Here is a 9,455-nt window from a genome sequence, read left to right as displayed (position 1 = left end):
GTAGAAAATTATTATAATTTATTCTCAATAATGATGTTTTTATGTTTCAGCATTCTATTTTTTAATATATATATACATGTAATTTAAATTAAACAAAAAATGTGTGATTTTCAGCTAAAGCTCTTCTATAACTGAAAATGAAAATGAAGTCAGGTAATAACACACTTCATTGTAAAATAATTAAATTTACTGTTTTGAATGAGGCTCAGACCTCAAGCAAATTTTTTTGCCTTTTTTTACAATTTTTAAAATAATTTTATGTTCAAGAAATGCTAAGGTGAGCCTTTTTCAAAGATACTGGGAGAATTATATAAAAAAACTGAGCCATTATGTTGGGTACAACTCCTTCAATGCTCTTAACTTCAGAGCATATTATATTTTCTGATTTTTTTTTAACTTCATACTAAACATACTTTATCAATGGATCACGATTTTCACTTCAAACCCATTAGAATTAAATTATATTATAGGTTTATCACTGGCTTGATTATTTGCATAATATCTAGAGATTTCTAGAAGTCTCAAATATAATAAAGCAATAATTCAGTATTTAACCCTTTATTCCGAAATAAGAATACTCACAGGGGTAAAAACTACCCAGTTCATCATCAGTTTCATGTCTCAAATCATGGCTTAATATTTTATTCACTAGTTTTCGTGGTCCGCTTGACCAATTGACCAGGTTTAATATTATGTTTATTTACCTTTATATAATGTAGTGTGTTATGAGTAGCTAGAAAATTTCATGAACTGTAATGGTATGGGTAATTTTTAACCCTTGTTGAGGTTAGAAGGTTAAATTACTACTGTCCCAGTTATTTTTTAACCTAACTTCTATACTATTCTTTCATCTACCTTTTTTCATGGGTTTCTGAATCTTTTAGCTTGCCTCATACTTGGAGCTTACATCATGTGCTTGAGTTTTTCTTTTTCGAGCCAATGCAAAAAGTAACAAAATTTATTAGAGCTTGAAAATTTCATGAACTGTAATGGTATGGGTAATTTTTAACCCTTGTTGAGGTTAGAAGGTTAAATTACTACTGTCCCAGTTATTTTTTAACCTAACTTCTATACCATTTCGGGAGGTTTATGAATCTTGCCTCTTACCTGGTGTTTTCATCCAGAGTTAAAAGTTACAACATTCTTACAACAAATTTAGAAGGTGAAAATTTCATAAATCACAAGTCCATTTATATCAATGGTGATTTTTAACCCTTGTCAAGATTAGAAGGTTAAATTATCAAACTGTCCCAGTAATTTTTTAACTTAATTCACTCTTAAGTTTTTAGTTGGATGTTCGATGTTGGTAACTTATCTACTTTTACAGATTTTTGGGGCACATACTGAAAGTTGGACTTATCCTTCGAACTTCATCACCTGTGGCCTAAATATCCAACTTCATTACAATACCAAAAAAAAAACATTCTCTACTTATGCACTGATTATTTTTTCAATAACATATCAATAATTTTAACAAAAAACAGTATTAGAAAATTAAAACCAAAACGGTTTATCATTATTGTAATGCTTTTATGATGAAACAAAAACTTTACAGCGTTTTTATTTCTTAGGAGTATTTATAGATGTCAAATACTTATTTAATGTTTGATGGCAGCATTTCAACTGCATAATTTGTTCTATAGTAATGTATATAATGAATATATATTGTTGTAATTAATAAAATGTACATTGGTATGAGTTGGTGAAATTGTAATTAATTGTTTATTTGGCTGTTTATGAAGAAATATTTATTGTTAAAAAAATTAACACAAGCAGGTGTAGTTGCAACAACAGATTTATCAAAATATTTGGCAATGATACTGCAATATTTATAAAATGCAATAAAATCAATATATAAAATAATAGGTGAAAACTTGAATAATGGAACAACTGATTAGCACTTTTTGAATGAATACTAATGTTTGATCTTTAAATTTTGTGATTTCTTCTAAAAAGTACTAAAATAAGAGACTATTTTCTAAACGGATGATAATATAACATCAATATACACCCAAAATTGAAGCCTAAATATTTAATCAATAATAAAATTTAAAAAAGGAATTTTACAATTTAATATTGGCATGATTTGTCTTATTGCACATGATATTCATTAGGATATGCATGGTTGCATAGTTTTAAAGAATAGCATTGTTTTATGAAAAAACAAAACAAAAAACAATGAGCTTTTTTTTTAAATAAAAAGTTAGAACACAAAACATCTGTGAATAATCAATATACCACTAATAAATAAAAAATCCCTGTGATCTTTCCCTATATTGTAAATTCTATTTTATCAACAGTCATTAAATTAAAATAGATGAAAATAATTATAATTGTGGCAGTATGATTAGTTGTCGTTAAAAACAATATGTTGACAATAAAATTGAGAGAAGACAAAAACGCATTTAACTATTAATTTGTTTTACACAGTTTTTATGTAGAAACAATGCATAATATGTAAATATACATATACATATACAATGGCGCACGGTTAAAGCAATGTACTGAATTATTTTATACCCCGTCCTTAACAAATCATTCATATATTCACTTCAAAAACTAAATAAAATAAAATAAAAAATGGGAAGAAACAGGGAAAATTTCAAAGCAATAACACAACATCCAAAAGAAAAGAAAAACTATCACTTTCGTTATTTTTCGTATTTATAGGAAAGCTTGAAAAAAATTTCTGTCTATTCAAAGAAAAAGTTTTATAGTTGTTATTTAATGTTAAAACATTTAAAATGCCTTATAAATGAATACATTGTTGTTATCCAATTGTTGTCCAATTGTTCAATGTTTCCTGTTAAATAAAAAAATATTATTTAATTTTTCTATTATAAACAAAAAATACTTTTAACAGATTTATGTTAATTTTTTGCCCTAGTAGATAGTAGATATGTATTTGTATGGATTAAAAAAAATCTGATTTTATTAAAACAAATTTTTGTGTGTGCACTGCGGCTACTCAGACTGGGGACCAATTATTGAACTTTTTCTCTCCAAAAATAGTCAAAATGTATTGAAACTCTTCCAATTTGCGATTAATCAAATCAATATTTATTTACATCCCTTGACATATCTTATAATTCGACGATTTTGTTGTAATTTGTATAATATCGAGAACTGATTACAGTTTAACATGTAGTTGACACTGTACAATGAAATCCTTCATTCACCGACTCAACTGAATCGCACGGTTAAACCGTAGTTCCTTACTTTTGATGGAAAATGCTAAAAAGAAAATAGCAGTACGAAATTCACAAACCAACGCATATTTTGAATGCATTGTCTTTATATTTAGTCTCTTTAGAATTTTAATAAGAGATTTTTTTTTAAACTTTGGCTTCCACTTTGCATACATTTTTTAAAAATTTTTATAAGTAAATAATAGTTGTAAACTGTAAGATTTAATTGTCAATAAATAGTTCCTACTTGTACAATTTTCATAAAAAATTGTATTAATTGAACACTTTCTAAAATCAAATTTAGCAACAAAAAAATTTATGATGTTAATTTTATATATTATAAATTAAATTTTATATAATTTGTTCATATGATATAATAGGTTCATTTTATATGATTTGCTTATTATTAAATTAAAAATTTAAATCCAAATTTTTTTAATAAACATTTCAAGTCATTCAAATATTCATACTCAAGAAAAATAGACATTTTTTTAATTCTTTCTTAGGAATTAAAAAAAATTGTTAAATAATAAGATTATTTGATTAACAAAAAAAAGTAGACTTTTTCACTAAACTAAATAGTACAACTCACAATTTCCACCATATTTGGACAATTAAAAAATAAATAAATAAAATACGGCAATACAGTATGGATAACAATAACTACAAGTAATTAAGACAACCTCCAAATAAGATTAAAACGTAATATTTGATTTTTTTTAAATATATTTTTCTTACAAGGAAATTACTACATTTTAATAAATACTTTATTATTTTTTAATAGAACTAGTTTTAAAAAAATTTAAATTAATGTGGAGCGTTAAAACATTGATTAGTTTAGAATAGTTTCAATATTATGTTTAAAAAAAAATCATTTAAAAAGAAGATGATTCAGATGAAACATTAAGTTCCGTCCAATTAAAAAAACCCAATTTATTAACAGTCACAAGTAAACTGAAGAGTAAAAGTAAAACTAAAACAACCCATAAATTGATCAGGAAACGAGTGAAAATATGAATGAATTGTACATTGAATTTTTTTTTAATATATATTTTTTCTTTTGCGAATTCTTTTTGTTTTTAAATAGAATGACGGAATTTCACAATATAAGCATTGTATATGTAGCCGATATTTTCTATTCCTGTGAATGAAATTTTTGCCTGTGCCTTAGAGTATGCTGATTACTTGAGAAAATGTTACAAACATTTTCATTTAATGCCAATTCTTGTTGCTTATTGCAGGTTTTTAACATAACAGACTAGCCGTAATAGTGCATTTTAATGTGAATATAATCGTGTTTCTATTGTTGATGACATAAAAAAGTGAGATAAATTAACAAGAAAAGTTGAAAATTTTTTATATTTTCTAATGTTTCGAATAGGATCAAAGTTGCAAAATGTCTGACATTTGGCACTGTTTACAAATACCTTATTGATGATTAAAGTTGTATCTAAAGAAATACAAGGATATCCAAAAAAAAAAAACAATGTTAACCGAGTCCTTTAGAAAAACAAATTGTTTTACTATTTTTATTTTATATTCATGCATGTTAAAATTTCCTTTCTAACGGAACAAAAAATGTCAGAGCAAATTTGCTCAACGGTGAACTCACAAATTCGACCGATTCATAATGAAACAAAAGTCTTCCGGAAATAAATTTTTCAATGTTACTGCTAAGTTCCTGTTTTATTTATTTATTTTTTTCAATGATGTAAATTTTATGTTATTTTTTTTTTATATGTACCTTTGGTATTATTGTTATAATATACACTTAATCAGTAAATTTAAAAAACTGTGTAAGTCTTAAAGTTCAACTTCCTTAGTAAGACACATTTTGAAACCTTACATTTTAAATTTGAGTCTGAAAATTTTCATGCTTGATAATTCAACATCGCATAGCCCGATAGATATTTTAAAAGAAAAATTCAAAATGCAAGGGATTTGTTACAATATAAAATATCAAAGTTATCAGTGCCCAAATACTCTAAAATTGTACTCTAGAGCAAAAAAGTATTTTAATTTTTAATAATGTGTTATATTTATTTAAAAACTAGAATAAACAACTGTCGGTTTGTTACACTTTACGACTTGGTTAAAAAAATTTAAAACAGTTAAAATTTTGAGAATAAAATATAATGTACTTTTTCAGTCGCTACAAATTCTTGTTTACTTATATAAACACAACTATTATATCAAAGTCCCAGTTTAATTTGTTCAATTGAAATACATATTTAAAAAAAACAACTCGGTATATAAACTTCTGTTATCACCTATATCAATTTATCTTTATATAAAATAAATTTATAATTGAATAAAAACTATTTACCCTCTTGATAATCAGTATTATGGCTTTAAAGTTTAGGTATGTGACTGCTTTTCTACGATTAAGTGGAAAGTTGAGTGTATAGCTTGTTTTATCTCCCACTGACACACCAGATTTAATTGTAGCATTGCATTAAAAAAAAATATATCGATATAATGGCATACATTTAAACATAATCACTAAACATTGTCATTTGATATAAAATGTACATAACATAAATTGTTATTGTGCCTATCATTTAATTTAAAAAAAGCAATGGTAGATCAAAATTTAGCGTTATAAACTAAATCAATTTGTTTTTAATATTTTCATCATAGTTTTCAAACTCAATGTTATTGGAATGTTTATTCATTAAAAAAACTAGGTTTTTTGTCAAATGAACTATAAATTTTGTCTGCTTAGTTATTATGAAATAAAACTATATAAATAATATATAGTTTGTANAAATCTTTTGATTATACAACTTAAAATGCTTTGTTATTTAGTTTTTATATAACAAATGTGAATGAATGTTAAGTGGCACTGTTTCTCTATTATTGTTACATTATAAATAAATATAAGAATTGTTATGGTCTCTAACTTTGTCGTAGACATAAATAAAGGATCAGTGATTTTTTATTAGAACATATTAAAAAAATTATATTTGATGCCTTATGTTTTATTAAAAAAAGAAGTGGAACCTGGAAGTTGTACTTGTGTGATGAATTGAATGTTTTGCTAATGTTAATTTTTTTACAGTTATTAAATTTTAATTTCTCATTAGGAAAAAAATAAAACATTTCTGTACTGTTATCGATGTGTTCCCGCTATTTGTACTGTACCCATATCATGTTAGGAAATTGTGAATTTACAAGTATACACTTTTACGATACGGTGAAGTTATGTTTACGAAAAATTTTAACAAAATAAATTGTAAAAGAACCAGAATATCTGATATATCGTACGTGGCCTTTGGAGGATCTGTCCTGAAGAAGAAGGGTAATCCTCACCTGATTGAGGATAGGCCAAGTGAAGTTGACTTATGGACATTTTTGGGCCAAAGCTTGCGTATGTGTCTGGTGTGTAGAGAAATGTTGCTTGATGTGTCCCACTTAATTGAAGTGCCACTCTTTGGTTCGATAGAGAGTATGTAGGAATACCACTGCATATGAGAATGTCCGCACAGCTGCTCCTATTTTGATTTTTTGTGGAAACAAGGCTGTTTTATTGTATATAGTACTCAGTTTTGTGTCTGTAGCGTGTGTTGGGAGTGAATATATTTATTAGCATGAATGTGTGGTGTGAGAGGGCTGATGGCAGAATATTGACTACCCAATCGACCGTCAGTTAGTTGTATAATACATGTGGAGCAATATCAAGTGCTCCACCATCCTGAGTGAATGGTATGTAAATAAGAAGAAAGCATTTAAGAGTGAGAGAGTGAATGGGTCTGGATTTGGAGAATGATTCCGTTGGGTGCTGACCTAACTGTTGTTATCTCCTAGAGCCCAACCTCAGTGGCTGGATGGATAAGACTGAGGTCTGACCCTGACTGCCAACACCTGGGTTGAGTAATTCGCAAGGTTTGCCAGTATTATTTTATTATAAAAGTATATTTAGAAAAGAAAACAAAATATTACATTTTTTTTACAAAATAACAAAATAATACTTGTAATGTCATCTGCCAGTTGACCCTTACATATTTACATTCAAATAAAACTTAAATTAACATACAAATTATAAACTTAACAAAAAATTATCTCTGCAATTCAGCGCATCTATAATATATCTATACAAATTAAACCAATCTTTCCCATTTAAAAGTTCTATATACTCATGGAATGTCAAACGACATCTGTGGAACCAAATTAACCTAACATTCTTCAAAGTTGGACAAACTGCCAAAAAATGAAACAAATCTTCCACCGTTTTTAGTTTACATACATAGCATGCTTGGTCTCTTTCCTCCAGCCAAGGCTTAAAATTTAAATATAATAATTGACCTCTCGCGCGAAAAACAACCTTGATCAAATTCCAGTTGTATTCCTTATACAAGTAATTGTTGTCTCTAAGATCGAAGTTCAATTTCTTGTATATTAAATGGTATGTAGAACATTGCACTTTTCTTAAACATTCTTCTTTATGATGAGTTTCTACTGCCTGCAATAATTGTACTGCCCAAATTTTGAAATCTTTCGCATCTGTAAAATTTATACGAGAACTACAGTTCAGTCCGGAAGACAACACTTCCAATTCTTTAAACCAAAAAATGTTTTTTTTTTTTATCTCCTGAGCAAGGAGGTAGGGCAAACGATCTTGTTTCAGACCCAAAACCCGCTGTATATAATTTAAATGACTCCTCAACGTATACACAAACAAAGGTCTAAAGCCTAATTCCAAATAAAGAAAATAACTTGGTGTATAATAGGGAGGCCAAACAACTTCTTAATAAAAAAACAAAGAAGTTTTTCTACCACTTCATACTGATCGTGGCCCCATACTTGTGAAGCATAACACATCACAGCCCTAGAGACAGAATTAAAAACTTTAATTTTTAGAGGAACATCTCCTCTATTGAGAATACCGTTCCAGGTTATATTCAATCCTTGTTTTGCAACCCTAAGTTTATTGGTCAAATGTATATTGAAGGAAAGTAGAGGAGTCAACGTTACACCTAAATATTTGTACTCTTTTACTACCTCTATTCTTTCATTTTCTAAAAACCATCGTTCATTCTTTGATGGCCTACCGCCATTTCTAAACACCATAATCTTAGTTTTATTCAAATTTACTGACAAATTCCACATTCGGCAGTATTCTCCCAACCTGTTTAACATCTTTTGAAGTTGAACCGGTTCAATACTCATCAAAACCACATCATCTGCATACATTAAACAGTTTACATTTGATGCTCCGACAAACAGACCATCACCCAAAAACTCGGGTAAATCGTTAATAAACAGGTTTGCCAGTAATTTACTGTAAATTACAAAAACTGGAATTGCCATTGGACTGCGAGAAGTGATAGATTCAACTCTGTACATGTGCATGTGCAGGTTTGACCCTACATAAATCAGAAATCAGAAATAAAATTCCCTTGAAAAGTATTGCTGTAAAGAATTGCAAAATAATTTTTTTTTTGTATAATTATTACATCATCTATCTCAGAAATCGATAAAGTCTTTGTATTCGGATACAAGAGCCGAGAGGTCAAACTTGAAGTCTGCGGTGTACTGCAAGGTTGCAACTTAAGCCCCATATATTATTTATTTATTAATTGCCTTGCTGATATATTGGTAAGGCTTATGCCAAATGTTGAGAATTAATTATGAAGAATTCGTGGGTGGATAAAATTAATGAAAAATGAATTCAATTAAACTTTTGGTAGTGAAGCATGCCAAATAACCTTGACAAAACCTAGGGTTATGTTGAACTGGCACACGGGGACTACTGGATCGGTCTTCACTCGCGGGTTTAGGACGAAAGATCCAGTAGTGCCCGTGTGCCGGTTCAACATGAGTTCGCCAACTCGCAGACCAAACCCCATCATCTACTAAAACCAACGGTACTTACAGTTTGGTGCAGTGTGACTCCAAAGTCTAACTGGGCTCTGTGAAAGTGGTCTCGGCGTATGTAGATGTATTGGACGGGGTGTGTAATGTCATATAGTACACCGGTGAGTCCTATTTCATAAAGGAATTTGATTAGTAGGCCCGGTTTCAGTGGTTGAATTTCTTCTTCGGTCAGATTGTATGTCCCAAAGCACTGCCTCCTGTAGGCAAGTGTGTTGGTGTCTAGTCTACTTCTTTGCAAAATCTGCACATGCCATGTTGGGTTATGCCAATCTTCGTTAAATGTCTGTTTAGTTTGCAGTATCCTGTTAGGATTCACAGTTTTTTCCTGCTTCCCTTGTTTCTATCACTTCTTTCCTTCCGAAATTTGTTAGGAGGTTCTTGGATTGTTTG

This window comes from Cimex lectularius, unplaced genomic scaffold (assembly GCF_000648675.2).
Source record: "Cimex lectularius strain Harlan isolate CLEC.00 unplaced genomic scaffold, Clec_2.1 scaffold154, whole genome shotgun sequence".
Lineage (NCBI taxonomy): Eukaryota > Metazoa > Arthropoda > Insecta > Hemiptera > Cimicidae > Cimex > Cimex lectularius.
Note: the sequence above shows the minus strand (reverse complement) of the source record.